This window comes from Lampris incognitus, chromosome 2 (genome assembly GCF_029633865.1).
Source record: "Lampris incognitus isolate fLamInc1 chromosome 2, fLamInc1.hap2, whole genome shotgun sequence".
Classification (NCBI taxonomy): Eukaryota; Metazoa; Chordata; class Actinopteri; order Lampriformes; family Lampridae; genus Lampris; species Lampris incognitus.
Window position 1 is genome coordinate 30,231,598 of NC_079212.1, and position 13,663 is coordinate 30,245,260.

Consider the following 13,663-nt stretch of genomic DNA (forward strand, 5'->3'; position numbering starts at 1 on the left):
CCCCTTTCAAGTTATGTTTTTACCTTACCTTGCCTTTTAAAAATGTGTAAGTAGTGACAGAATTTCACATAATTGCTATTTTGATCTATTGAAACCACTGTTTATGAGGTGAAAATGTTTCAATGCCCGGGCAAATTCCAAAATGTTATGGTATTCACAAATTCAAGTTTATTGAACTTTCTTGTTTTCAATGTAGACACTGGCTCTGATTATGCTTATATTGACTCAAGCCCAGGGTTTCATTACACACTTTCTCTCTTTATCTTTCTCTTTCTCTCTCCCTCTCTCTCTCTCTCTCTCTCTCTCTCTCTCTCTCTCTCTCTCTCTCTCTCTCTCTCTCTCTCTCTCTCTCTCTCTCTCTCTCTCTCTCTCTCTCTCTCTGTGTCTCTCTCTCCCTCTCGCTCGCTTGCTCTCTCGCTCTCTCTTGTTTTCTCTCTCACTCTCTCTCTCTCAGATAATTGCACTTTAGCTATCTATGATTTCCTCTGTCCTCATTGGGATGCTCCCATGAGTTAGCCTCTGTCTGACTGCATCTGACAAGGGTAGTAAATAACTGTGAGAAAGGCTATAAATCATGGCATTTCTTCCTCACTATGGCTCTCCCAACCTCTCATCCAGATTGATCACTCTTGTGCCACTGAGGTCCAGCTGTGAGTCTTGTTCCACTGATATGAATTAAGTGAAATTATGGGAAGTGTTAGGTGGAAATATGCAAAGCAGGGAAATGACTGGAGAATTGGAGGACATTTTCATGTGCACCGAAATATTCAAATTCATTCGAAACTTAAATTGTGTCCACAGCCATTCTTACATTCTCTGTGTACTATTATTTCTAGTTGAAAAGTTTTCCAATACATTAATCTGAAGAGTAACACTAAATGTTATGAACAATCATTGGAAAATACACGATTTTCCGTGTTGCCACATTATTTTTCACTGTGCCTGCTAGGTAGAGTGGACAGTTTAGATCGCTGGCATTTGGAGACAGACAAGAGCTGAGGAGGACACTCGAGAGACAGTATAGGAAGGCAAGTGAGGAAAAGAAGGAAGCCTTGTCAGAACTTCGAGGCATGGTAAGGGAAAGGCTAATCACCCTTCGGCGTGCTGAGTAGCACAGGAAGCGGGGCAAGGAAAAGGCCCGCAAGGACCAAAATTGAAATGCTAATATTTTGTTTGAGTCAGGATGGCACCAGTTCAACGAAGATCTGGATGCAGCCCTTGAAGAAACAGCCAAGGGTGGTGCAGACCAGAGGCTTCAGATACCTTAATAATGAGCATCGCTTCAGAGAGGTTCAGCATCAAGGAACAATGGGCCACCACGACTACTACAAATCCAAACCGATGGGAAGTTAAGATTGCCCGACTTAGACAAGAGCTGAGGACACTCGAGAGACAGTACAGGAAGGCAAGCGAGGAAAAGAAGGAAGCCTTGTCAGAACTTCGAGGCATGGTAAGGGAAAGGCTAATCACCCTTCGGCGCGCTGAGTAGTACAGGAAGAGGGGCAAGGAAAAGACCCGCAAGCACAGTGCCTTTATTGCAAGTGTATTTGGATTTACAAAGCAGCTGCTTGGGCAGAAACGCAGTGGTTACCTGTCATGCCCCGAGGAAGAGATCAACTGCCACATTAGCAACACCTACAGTGACAGCATGAGGGAGCAAGACTTTGGCCACTGTGTAGCCCTTATATTCCCACCGGAACCCAGCATCCTGTTCAACATCAACAAACCCACACTGAAAGAGGTCAAGGAGGTCATCAAGTCGGCCAGAACATCTTCAGCCCCAGGCCCAAGTGGAGTGCCATACAAGGTCTTCATAAGGTTCCCCAGGCTTTTTTGGAAGATCTACAGGGTGATCTGGGGGAGGGGAAAGGTGCCACAGCAGTGGAGATATGCAGAAGGCGTGTGGATTCCTAAGGAAGAGAATGCATGCAACAGCGAGCAATTTAGGATGATCTCGCTCCTCATTGTACTTCTTCAAGATTGTTGCCAATCGTCTCACAGGAATTCTCCTGAAGAACTCCTACATAGACACCTCGGTGCAGAAGGGAGGAGTCCTTGGTGTTCCAGGATGCATAGAGCACACAGGTGTAGTAACCCAACTAATCAGAGAGACACGAGAAAGCAGGGGAGACCTGGCAGTGCTGTGGCTGGACCTTGCTAATGCCTACAGATTGATCTCACACAAACTGGTAGAATTGGTCCTGATTGTACCAGATAAGATCCAAAACCTCATCCTTGGCTATTACAACAACTTTAGCCTGAGGGTGTCCTCTGGGACCTCGACATCAGTGTGGCATCGGCTAGAAAAGGGTATCATCACTGGCTGCACAATTTCTGTGTCCCTATTTACGCCATAAATATGCTTGTGAAGTTTGCGGAAGTGGAGGGCAGAGGTTCCCAGTCCAAATGTGACATCTGGCGACCCCCAATCAGAGCGTTCATGGATGACCTAATGGTAACAACTACATCAGTGCCTGGATGCAGGTGGCTCCTTCAAGGACTTGAATGGCTCATTACATGGGAAAGAATGAGCTTCAAGCCCACAAAATCCAGGTCTCTGGTCCTCAGGAAAGGAGGAGTTACCGACTAGTTCAGCTTCTCTTTGGGATGCACCAAAATTCTATCTGTGACTGAAAAGCCAGTCAAGAGCCTGGATAAGATCTTCAACCGGAAATCTGAAGGACACAGCAGTGCACCAGGTAACCAGTGATGATCTCAACACTTGGCTCGCCACAGTGGACAAGTCGGGGCTTCCTGGAGAGTTCAAGGCCTGGATATATCAACATGGAATCCTGCCTCAACCCCTCTGGAGACTGCTAATCTATGAAGTTCTAGTCACCACTGTGGAGGGCTTCAAAAGGAAGATCAGCCAGTTCTTTGCGCAGGTGGATGGGCCTGCTGCAAAGCCTAAGCAGCATCGCCCTTTACAGGCATAACACCAAGCTACAGCTTCCTCTCAGCAGTCTGGCAGAGGAGTTAAAGGTTAATTTGTTTGCAGACATTTTTGGTAATTTTGCACACGTAATTGTAATGTTTTTTTCCTATTCAGTTTATTTGATTGTTTTGGAGGTTGATCATGTTGGTGCTGCTGGTTTTCTTTTCTGCTAGGTAGACAATTACATTCACCTGTTGTGTCCAGTATTCCAACCATTTCATTATGGGTTTTAAGACCAAGACTGGTTTGAAAAACCATTGCTTTAAATGAGGTGAGCCACAAATGGTGCTAATGTCCTGTTGACACTGTTTCACTTTTAATGTTTGCTTGTTGTCAATGCACAGACACACTGAGACATAAAAACACATGCATGCACATGAGCACACAGACAGGCATGCACGTGCACATGCAAATCCTCACAGTTGTTGACCTGGATGACTGTGACATGCTGGTATTTACCTCGCCTTGTTCTTCTACTTCCTTTTTTTTTTAACCCTCCACTTTTCCCATTATAATCGACTTCAGAGGGGGGTTGAGTGTGCTCACTGAGTCAGAAAATCATGTTTCAACACACAGCAAGCAAACTATTCCCAGCCCCCGTAGAAATGGACTGGCAACAACTGCAGGCCTATCAGACTCACTTCATTTCCCCGTTGGTTCTCCTAGATTTTATCTCAACATGGTCCGGTTCATTCATCCATCCATCCATCCATCCATCCATCCATCCATCCATCCATCCATCCATTCATTCATTCAATTATTAATTTATCTCCAATTTGTAAGAACTTACTTGAAAAATAAAACAGATTCCAATCACGCGTTAACTATGTCAGAGTGTAACTATGTCTCCATGTTACTGTGTGCTCTGCAAAATTCTCCATTTCAAACCTGCAGGCCCAGTGACAAAGTTAGGGTGTGTGTGTGTGTGTTTGCAACTTGGTACTACATTTAGCATCACAAGTATGCAATTAAAGGGTGATTTAAAGTTCCTGGGCCCAATTTAGATAATTTCTTAAAGACTTGAGTACTTCTAAGGTCTACAGCCACAGAACTTCATTCCAAAAGCACTTGTCTCTCCCAAACAACAAAGCCTGTACAGTTTGCCTCATACAATGCAGGTGCTGATTTTGTCCCTGCCTCCTTGGCTTGGGCTGTAATCATAGAGAACCCATAGGTGTCCACATCCCATTGTTGATTTTGTTTGAAGAGATAACCCTTAAGTGGTATTTTAATGATTTACTTGACTCTAGGGTTAACTTATATCCTAATGCCATTAGATCAGCAAAATGTACATGAAACGGTAGCAATAACCTCCTGATCCACTGTTGGTACCTGCAAGCAAAGTTTCAAATCCCTATCTGATCCTGCGTTGTGGAGTCTTTATGCAGCTTCAATGTTCCTCAGTGTTTTTTGAACAAAAGGAATTGGGAAAAACCATTTATCTGGCTTGCTATAGACTGCAGTGTTTAGATGGCATGGTGGTGCAGTGCTTGCACTGCTGCCTCACAGCAAGAAGGTCCTAGGTTCAATTCCCACCTGGGGTGGTGCTGGCACTGGGGGAGTTTGCATGTTCTCCCCAGGCCTGTCAGTGTGCAGTGGCTGTCTGTGTGTACTCTGCATGTTCTCCCTATGCTCAGGTGGGTTATCTCTTGACTAGGGTCCTTTCTGTATGTAGTTTGCATGTTCTCCTGTACTCACATGGGTTTCCTCCAACATCAAAAAGGACCCCGATAAAAACATGCAGAACACTGTCCTGTCCTGTCCCTGCTCATGAATGTCCACCTGGCATTGGTCCCCGGACACCAAAGGAAAGGGCTGCCCACTGCTCCTGGCTGCCCCTGGAGAAAGGACAGCAGGATGAGATGAATGCAGAAGAAACATTTCTTCAGCCACCACTCCTTCCATGCGTGTGTGTTCTAGTGTCTAGCTATAAGACGAATAAAGTCTTTCTTCTCTTTTAAAAATGGGTTCTGTGTGTGTAACCTTTAAAGCTGTTTGGGGTATGATTGCTCATAAATGTATACTTTTTGACCACTTTTTGTTCAAAAACCTGTGCTGTGCTTTTTGAAGGAAAGCGGTATTAAAGGCTGAATCAAGCCCGCCTGCGCCAACCCCCCCCCCCCACACACACACACACACACACACACACACACACAGCGCCTACACAGAGCTTCTCTCACTCTTTGTCAGAGAGGCTACGGCAGCTGAATACTGAACAGTATAGACAGGAGCTGCTTCTCAACCTGGAACAGACAATTATTTATTTGTTCTGTGTGTCTCTCCCTTCCCCCCTCTCTCTCTCTCTCTCTCTCTCTCTCTCTCTCTTTCTCTCTCTCTCTCTCTCTCTCTCTCACACACATAGACACACACTCAGACAACATTACACCCCCTAGCAAAAAGAGCACACACCTACACGAGGCTTTCAGTTTTAGAGAACCCTCTCATTCACACACATGCCACCACACATTCCCTTTCACAGGGTAAAATAGACCATCTGCAAGCTGTTAGGGCTACCAACCAGTGACATGGTTATTTAGGACTGGCCCTTTTACAACAGTATTGGCAAACTGCATTTGGAGTCTTTGGTCAGCAGTTTCTAGTAGCTGGTGTTTGAAAAGATTTTTTTGTTCTAGTTGTTTGGTAACTATCTGTGGATGAATTCGCCATAGGCTATTTTAATAAAAACGGGCCCCAATTAAAACTCAATTAAGCAGTTACTAAGACCTCAGCTTTCATGCTGTTTAAACTAATTAATTAAGGCAGTGGAGATACTCATGTCTGGTGGATACAGAGCTAGTACCTCCACATTTCAGGTCTTGATTCTTTTTCAAAGGGAAATGGCTCAAAGTTACCCCCACTTTGTTATTGATAAAGGTTAAATGTACTATTTGAATAGAACAAATTCCCAAGCTAAAGGAGAATGCTATCTTATGACATTATCAAAGTGCATTGCTTAATAATGCATAGCTTCTTTTCTTTTTTTTTGTGAAATTTTTTATATGAAGCACATTGAGTCTGCCTTGTGTATGAGATGTGCTATATAAATAAAGTTGCCTTGCCTTGCCTTGAGATTGTTAAGACTATTGTGTGATGCTAAACATCCAAAATTGGGGAAAAATAAAGGAATGCCATTTGTTGTTTTAAATCTCTTTTCTACTTGTGAATTTATTATGCCTATCTTTCAACATCCATATTTGTGGGCTTGATTATATTGTCAAAGCTTTTTTTTTCTTGTTTTAGACAGTTTATGTTGGACAGTTGTCATTAACTTTGAATTGGAGTGAGGTGGACTGGGTCAATTTTGCAAAGACTGCTGCTTTCTCTCCTTTTCATCCTAATTTGACATGTCCATTTCCCTTGTTCTCATATGGTCCCAACATTGTGCGACCCCTATGGTTGTTGGAGAGGGCATATAATAGCCATGTGCATCCTCTGATACATGTGGAATCGCCAATTGGCTTTTTTTTTTAACCTGCCAACTGCAGGTTTCTCCAGGGGAATGTAACATGCAGAAGATCATGCTATTTCCCCCAGGTCCACCCTCAGCTGTACAGGTGATCCACCCTCTGAAAGAGTCCAACCAATTCCCAACTCAGGAGCCCTGCCAATTGCACTCACAGCACTGCCCAGCCAAACCGGAGGCAATTCAGGTTTCAACAATTTAACTTTACATAGTACCTTTCAAGGGACCCAAGCATGCTTTACACATAGTGGAGCAGACAAAACGAATAATACAATAACAGAAAATAAAAATAGCAAAGTTTGCCAGGAATGATAGAAGTGACTAGAGACTATAGGCCTTGGTGAACAGGTGAATTTTCAGGAGTTTTTTTTTAAATGTTCAAAGAAGCAGCATTGCGGATCCTTCCCAGGAGAGAGTTCAAAATGGTGGGGGCTGGCACACTAAAGGCTCTGTCCCCAAAAGTCCGTAAACTGGTGCGGGGGATGGAAAGTAGGCCCGTGTCTGTGAACTGCAGATTTCGGGACGGAATATAGGGGTGGAGGAGGTCTGCTAGGCACTGGGGGGCAAGGGCATGGAGGGATTTGTAGGTGAGGAGGAAGATTTTGTAGGAAATGCAGGACTTGTCCGGGAGCCAGTGAAGGTGGATGAGGGTGGGGGGGATGTGCTGTCAGGGCTTGGTGCAGATGAGAACCCTGACAGCTGAGTTCTGCACATACTGAGGCCTGTGCAGGGATTTGCTGGGTACCCTGGACAAGAATGCATTGCAATAATCCAGACAGGAGGTGATGAAGGCATGGTTGAGGGTTAATGCCACAGAGTGTGAGAATGATGGCTGAAGTCTGGAGATGTTTTTGAGGTGAAAGAAAGCAGATTTAGTTATGGATTTGATATGTGACTGTAACGAGAGAGAGAGAGAGAGTAGAGTCCAGAATGACACCCAGGTTGCAGACTTCTGGGGATGGGCAGATGGAGCAGCCGTCCAAATCGAGTAGAAGATCACCAACCTTCCAGAACAGTGCCTAGGGAGCCACAATCATGGGCTCTGTCTTATTGCTATTTGGATGGAGTAGATTTGATGACATTCAGATTTTTATTTGGTGTAGGCAGTTGACAAGGGATTGTGGGCGGGGGGGAGCTGAGTGGATGGTTAAGTGCTGAAATACAATTGTGTGTCATCAGCATAGCAGGGGAAGCTTAAGCTATGGTGGCAGATGATCTGACCAAGGGGGAGTATGTCAATGGTAAAGAGGAGGGGTTCAAGCACAGAACCTTGGGGCATGCCTTGGTTGACTAGAGCCAGGGTGGAACTAGAGTCTCTGATGGAGACAAACTGTTTTCTGTTGGAGAGATATGACTGGAACCAGGAGAGATCTGCACCGGTGAGGCCTAGGTATTCAGATAAGTGGTTGAGGAGGATGATGTGGGGAGAAAGTGTCGAAGGCTGCAGAGAGGTCCATGAGGATGAGAATACTGATTTGGCCGGAATCGGCAGCGATGAGGAGGTAATTAAAATCACTCACCTGGAAATTTAAGAATACGTACTCTCCTCCGGTTGAGCTAAGACAAACCAAGTATCTAGCTTCTTTTAAATCTCGCCTTAAAATGTTTCTTTTTATGAATGCTTTTACAAATGTTTATTTGTTTTTATTTATGCTGTTTTTTGTTTTTGCTCTTACTTGTTTGGTCTTACTCTTGTTTTTGCCTTGTCTGGTTTTATTTTTTTTTGTGAAGCACTTTGTGTCTGTAGATGTCTGTAGATATTTTTAAATATTTTGCGCTCCAGCTCTTTTTTTAACTTATTTTTAGATTTTGGTCTTCATGCGTGTATATATTATACTGTGTTTGTTGTGTTTGTCTGTGTCTGTCTTGCACTGTTTGGTGAAGCCACAGCCCTCATTTCGTTTTTAACATGTGCCAGCACATTGTTTTTAATGACAATAAAATTGAATTGAATTGAATTGAATTAAATTGTGGCATTGTTTTAGAAAAATGCTATATAAGTAAATTTATTATAATTATTATAATCATTATTTTGATAAGGGCAGTCTCCATGTTGTGGTGTGCTCTAAAACCAGATTGGAGGGGCTCATAGAGCTCATGGTTAGACATGTGGTGATGGAGTTGGGCAGCGACTGCTCTTTACAGGTTTTTACTGAGAAAAGGAAGGTTGGAGATTGGCCGGTAGTTGGTTAGGTCATCCAGGTCCAGACCTGGCTTTTTGAGGGTGGTGGTGACTGCAGCCATTTTGAAGTTGGAGGGTACTGTGCCAGATTCTAGAGAGGAGTTGATAATATCCACCATGATGGGACAGGGGGAAGGTAGACATATCTTGACCAAGGTTGTGGGCATCGGGTCCAGAGAATAGGAGAAGGCCTTGGCCATGATGACCAACTTAGCAACATGAGGAGCATCCACAGGGGAGGAGGAAGAGAGGCAGCACTGAGGCAGGCACAGAGCAGGGGTAGCAGCACCCTGTGGCTGAGGTGCATGTGGAAGGGAGGGGGCAAGCACCAGAAGCTGTTGATGGATAGAATCCATTTTGGCCTGGGAGAAGTCCAGGAACTTGGAGCAGAGGTTGGGGGCACCTGAGGAGTGTGGGGCATCGATGGGGGCGGAGTAGCCGGTTGATGTTGGAGAGCAGCATTCTAGAGTGATTTTGCTGTTTGCCAGTGAGAGTTGAGTAATATTATGTCTTGGTCTGGTAGAGAGCTTCTTTATAGTTCTTCACATGCTCTTTAAAGGCCTTGAGGTGGGCAGTGAAACCAGACATTTTATAGAGCCTCTCCAGTTGGCGACCAGTGGCCTCCATAGTGCAAAGTTCGGTGGTGAACATAGGGGCAGGATGGGAGAAGGAGACAGTATGGGTTTTGAGGGGGGGCAAGAGAGTCAAGGCAGATGGGTAAGGCTGCATTGTAGTGGGCTACCAGGCCCTCCACCATAATATTTGGGGATTTGAGGCAATATGGGCCGCTATCATGGTTTGGTTTGGTTTCTTTATTTATGCATATAAAATTTTGAAAAAAGATACAATATATATTTTGAAAAGGAATATGAAGAATTGTCTAAAAACCTTCCAAGGGCTTGAAAAGTAGCATTCTCCAGGCAGCATAATACAAGAAAAAATTCCAGCAATGCAGTATGCACAATTTGTATGTACAATAATTCTAGACATAGCAAGAGACAGAGACACAGTTCAGCGCAGCACCCAACAACAATGCATCCCATTAACACCTGTTACGCAAGTACAATGAATCACTCATAGTCACAAGACACACAAACACACATCAAGAACACTCATTCATGATACATGCAAGTATACACAAACACTGTCATTAACAGACTAAGAACATACACTCGTGTGATATGGCTTAGAGTTTTCATAAGACAAGAAAGATAAAGGTGAAAATAAACACACATCATATATATATATATATATATATATATATATATATATATATATATATATATATATATATATATATATATATATATATATATATATATATCCATTATCCAAATCACTTATCCTGCCCTCAGGGTCGCGAGGATGCTGGAGCCTATCTCAGCAGTCATTGGGCAGCAGGCAGGGAGACACCCTGGACAGGCCGCCAGGCCATCACAAGGCCTCTATATATAATAAAAACAAGCAAGATTTATAATAAGCCTTTAGACTTATATGACAAAGGACAATATTGGTTGGACCCAACTTATATATGCAGACCATATGGAAAATATTGGTTGGTTAGGAGAGGTGATTTCAGGGCTCTTTTAAACTACTGTGAAGACAAATTCAAAAAATATAAAGGCAGAGAATTCCATATTTTCGGTCCTCTGTACAATATACTAAACTGAGACTGGGAAATACGGGAATAGAGGGGTCTAAGGAGAGAAGAACTATGTGTGGAGTAAGTATGAAATTGATAATTGTTTGCAAATATGTCATGAAAAAGTGGGGGAGGGTTCTTTTTAAGGAACTATGAATAAATAGACCAATCTGGAAATGGTTCACTTGATAAACACTGAGGCCACCTAATTGAAGAAATAGAGGCTGAGAGGAATGTCTTCTTCATGTTAGTCAGGGCTGGTTCACACACTGTCTTGATGTTCTTGAACGTGATGGTATACTTTGTGTGCTTCCTGGGCAGGGGGGCAGGAACAGTGAATTGGATGGCATGATGGTCAGATACAGCTAGGTCCAGGCATTACAGATGGGAGGGAGTTGTGCCAGTAGAACACATCAGATCTAGCATGTGAACTTTGGCGTGGGTGGGACCTTAAACATGCTGTGTGATGTTAAAACAGTCCAGCAGTGGCAGGAATTCAGCGGCAAAGATGGAGACATGGAGCAGACAGAGGTGAGTAGCTCAGATGGCTCAGACATGAAGGTAGTGAAGGCTTTAGGGGAGTGGTAGACAAGGACCACCTGGAGCTGTGTTGACCCCAGGCAGTGTGAAAGCAACACACCTAAATGAAGAGACATTGAGTACTGGAAGTTCTTAAACTAGGATGTCAACTCAAATTCAGGATTCAAATTGTGAATGTGTTGGGTATTAGTCCGCTGTGGCACTCGAGCACCCAGAAGACTGTTTTTGTTGAAGAAGCGAAATGAAACTGACATTAACATTATCTTAAGAAGTGCTTTAAGGTGTATTTACATGGCTCTAGATCACATCTCACAAAAACAGGTTCTGTATGATATAGCACTGAAGACTATTCTTTTTTCATTAAAAAAAATACCTGAAATAATTCAGATTGAAAAGCAATTACTTGCACTGTCATGCTTCAGTCCTGAAGATAGGGCTTTACTTACACTGGTAATAGCATGGATATTTGACCACTAAGTTGGAAATGAAGTTGAGTCACCAGGGCTTTTGTGTCTGCACCTTCTCTACCTCAAAAAAAAAAAATCATGGGTGAATGGAAATTTTAGCTATTGAAGTTGTAATAGCTGTTCTACAGACTTGGTCTGCCATATCTCTGTGTTGGCCTCAACAATGGTGCTCCCTCTTAAAACATACCAGTATCTGCCTTATTGTCCGCATTTGGCTTCTGTGGTGAAGACATAAAACTCTGTGAACCAAAACATTATATTTGAAAAAAATTAACACAACTTATTTATTGAAGTAATATCACAGTAAACAATGGATGAACTCACTTGTTTTTTTCTTACTTTCTTCTGCAAATATAATTGAATCTAAAAAGTCCACTTTAAAAACAGCATAAGTGTAGTGTAAGTAGAATGACTATAGTTGAAATACGATTAGAATTTTTAGAATAATGAGGATGCCCGGGTAGTGTAGTGGTCTATTCTGTTGCCTACCAACACTGGGATCGCCAGTTCGAATCCCCGTGTTACCTCCGGCTTGGTCGGGTGTCCCTACATACACAATTGGCCATGTCTGCAGGTGGGAAGCTGGATATGGGTATGTGTCCTGGTCGCTGCACTAGCACCTTCTCTGGTCAGTCAGGATGCTGTTCGGGGGCGAGGGGGAACTGGGGGGAATAGCGTGATCCTCCCATGTGCTACGTCCCCCTGGTGAAAGTTCTCACTGTCAGGTGAAAAGAAGCAGCTGGCAACTCCACATGTATCGGAGGAGGCCTGTGGCAGTCTGCAGCCCCCCCTGGATCAGCAGAGGGAGTGGAGCAGTGACCGGAACAGCTCGGGGGAGTGTGGTGATTGGCCAGATACAATTGGGGAGGAAAAAAGGGTGGGGGGAGAATTTGTATAATAATGAGTAAAACTGTATCTCGGCGGAAGCATTTTGCTTTGTGTGGGCTGGTCAGGAAGTCTGTTGGTGATGAGCAGTACAACAGTACAATACCCTCAGTGCTGACGCTGTTCTTTCATTAAATTCAAACCACTATCTTCTCTGTATTGTAACACAAACAAAAACAAAACTTAAACCTTCTGTCGGTGTATGGAGAAACTATCATGATAACACAAACCAAAAGGCTTCCCAGACCCTTGTCAGCATGAAAGTAGTTTCCCCCAGTTCTCACTGTGAACATGCATGGGGCCTTTGTTGCCTGCTATCTTATCTTCAGTGGAACATCCCTTATCTTAATTCTCATCAAAGTCTACTAACTTGTTTGTATCTGAGATTAGCCTTTAGCTGTTATCACTGGGGACGGGGCAGTTTGGCATTATGGACATCTCAAAAAATGTACATTTACCATTGCTTCCCTGGATCTGACTCCCACAAATGGTGAGAATGTGAAGCAGTGGGTGGGGGGTGAGCAAGGACTTAGTGGGAATGGGATAGAAGATTAGAAAAATTGGGTGGGTGAGGACAGGCGTAGTAGATATTCCAATAACATTGATATCCATTCAGTAGGAGTCATTCACTAGCAATATGGGTGCAACATTTACTTACTGTGCAGTGTTTAAGTATGCTGTGATAAGTTCAATATGCTGTTTTTTGTATAATAAGCTCTGGGCATGGAGAAGAGCCCCATCTTTGATGAGAATAAACCATCTTTCTTGTCATCCCCAAGGGAGACCAGTGATTCTCCATTTATAATTTAGCTGGTCCTCTTATTTTGGGTATAGATTAAGTCAGAATGAATGAGGTGCTAAGAGGACTTTATCTTGCTCAAGGTCACTTTTAGTGGACATGTAGTAGCTGGATAAAATCTGAATGTTGTTAGGATCAAGGTACTGAGTCCGACCATTCAACTACTTAAAATTTAACTTTTTTTCTCCTGCCTTCTCACTTTTCTGACAGTGAGACTCTCAATGCCTACTCTACACACTCTGTGGTATAATGTTCTTATTGACAGTAGAACTAGTAAGGGAAATGAGGATTGATAATAAGCAGAGGAATGTGGTGAATGTAAGACCCTGGTTTCTTTATGCTTGTCCCTGTACTTTGTCTTGGTTTGACCCTCCCCGAGAAAGCGAGCTCATAACTCTCCTTGAGTTACTTGTGCACGAGTGAGCTTGCATACGATACCTTTTGTGTGAAAACTGCAAGTCATCTAGACCAGTATGCTTGTGAGAAACTTTCATCTAAAGCAAATTGAAATCATTCCGCTTCCAAGTCTTTTCGGGCGGTGTGTTTATGAGAGGAGCACATGGATCTCACCTTGCTTTGAAATTTGCTCTCATCCTCATCGCCAGACTGGCTCAACTAGTCAGCTGCTCTCTCCGTTCCATTGATTCTGGTCCCTGACCTGTCAGAGCTTTTTATATCCCAATGAATCACTTATTTCAAACATCTTAGATTTGGCAAATGGATTCTTATAGCCTGTTAAGCTGGGCCTGG

At 43.4% G+C, this 13,663-nt stretch overlaps 1 pseudogene; it reads left to right on the forward strand.

Annotated features, from left to right (window-relative positions):
- The first annotated feature begins 1,270 nt into the window (after positions 1-1,270).
- Positions 1,271-3,838, forward strand: LOC130129681 (uncharacterized; annotated as a pseudogene).
- Positions 3,839-13,663: the final 9,825 nt, after the last annotated feature.